The sequence below is a fragment of the Echinops telfairi genome, unplaced genomic scaffold, assembly GCF_000313985.2.
Source record: "Echinops telfairi isolate 266 unplaced genomic scaffold, ASM31398v2 ScPeMD7_7420;HRSCAF=8458, whole genome shotgun sequence".
In the NCBI taxonomy this organism is placed as follows: Eukaryota; Metazoa; Chordata; class Mammalia; order Afrosoricida; family Tenrecidae; genus Echinops; species Echinops telfairi.
The window spans coordinates 5,690,110-5,691,342 of NW_022111320.1; the positions used below are offsets into that span (position 1 = coordinate 5,690,110).

General features: G+C 49.9%; 1 protein-coding gene across 4 annotated transcripts in view; it reads left to right on the forward strand.

Annotated features, from left to right (window-relative positions):
• The window catches only part of SCHIP1 (schwannomin interacting protein 1), a 155,727-nt gene that overhangs the window by 143,032 nt on the left and 11,462 nt on the right, over positions 1-1,233 (forward strand). The gene's annotated exons all lie outside the window — the stretch shown is intronic.

Sequence of the window (1,233 nt, forward strand, 5' to 3'; positions counted from 1 at the left end):
GCTTCTCAGGAGAAAGATGAGGCTGTGTGCTCTCCTAAAGGTTTACAAACCTCAGGGGAACCCTCCGAAGCCCGATAGAGAGGCTGTGCATCAGAATCGACTTGATGGCAGTAGATTTGGTAGGAGTTTTGTTTTTGTTTTGTTTAAGCACAAAAGGCTACTTCAGAAATAACACTGGAAGAGCTAGAATTGGACATATTTAGTGTCCTGTATGAACATTCGGTGTTCAGATCCAGAGTCGAACATTTTAATTAAGAAACCATCGAGTCCCGAGATGGTTTGCAAATGCCCCGGATGCATTTTCTTGTCCGTCGAGAATACATTACTAAGTTGGTTACGGAGCCCAGGTGGAGCTGCAGGCAGAGCACTCGGAAGCGAACTGGAAGGTTATTGGTTCCAACCCAGCAACCCCTCCGAGGGAGGAAGATGAGGCAGCCGCGGAAGCCCTCTGGGCTGTCCCCCGTCTCCGTCGGGTCCTTCAAGAATGTCAAAGGCTCTCGTGCTGCAGCACGGAAATATCTCCCATCGGCTTTGCAGATCACGAAATTGCCCTCCTGCCCTTTTCAGGAATAGATGAAATGTAGACCTCTGTGCATGATTTCTCCCTCCTTTTTAAAAATGGAAAATGGAACAAATAAATGCAGTATTTGAAGCCTGACTATCTAAAAGCATTTCAAGGGGTGCCTATCCGAGCAGCCCTGTGCTTCCCTTGTTGTCTCTGCTCAGAGCACTTTTGAGCTAAGTGCTCTCCCCGAACATCTAGAGCTAGCAGCGCTAATTCTTTGCTGCTTCGAGGAGAAAAAGCAAGTGCCGTGCCTGTTCACATCTTCTCAGGACAGGAGCTAAATGAACCCTGTGCACTGATTTCAGGGGGGTGGGGGTAGGCATTTTTCCAGTGGCTGATGTTTATGGAAGTAGATCAGTGGGCGTTTCTTCCACCTTGCCTCAGGTGGACTTGAACCTGCAAACTTTCAGTTAGCAATGGAGCTCTTTAACCATTGGTACCACCCAGGGAGTCCGCAGGGAATCTTTCTTGGCACCTGCTTGCCTACAGATTGCAGGCATCCCTGCTTCAGCCATTGTACTCTAGTTCCTTTATCGGGCTTTCCTGTGGCTGAGATAAAACTTCTCCCTTCAGAGGGGCCGCCTGCCCTGGTGCTGTGGAGAGCCTTTGAGCATCTCGGACCACGGTCAGGCCTCCCTCTGCAGCTGGGTGTCTGGTGGGAGTGTTGG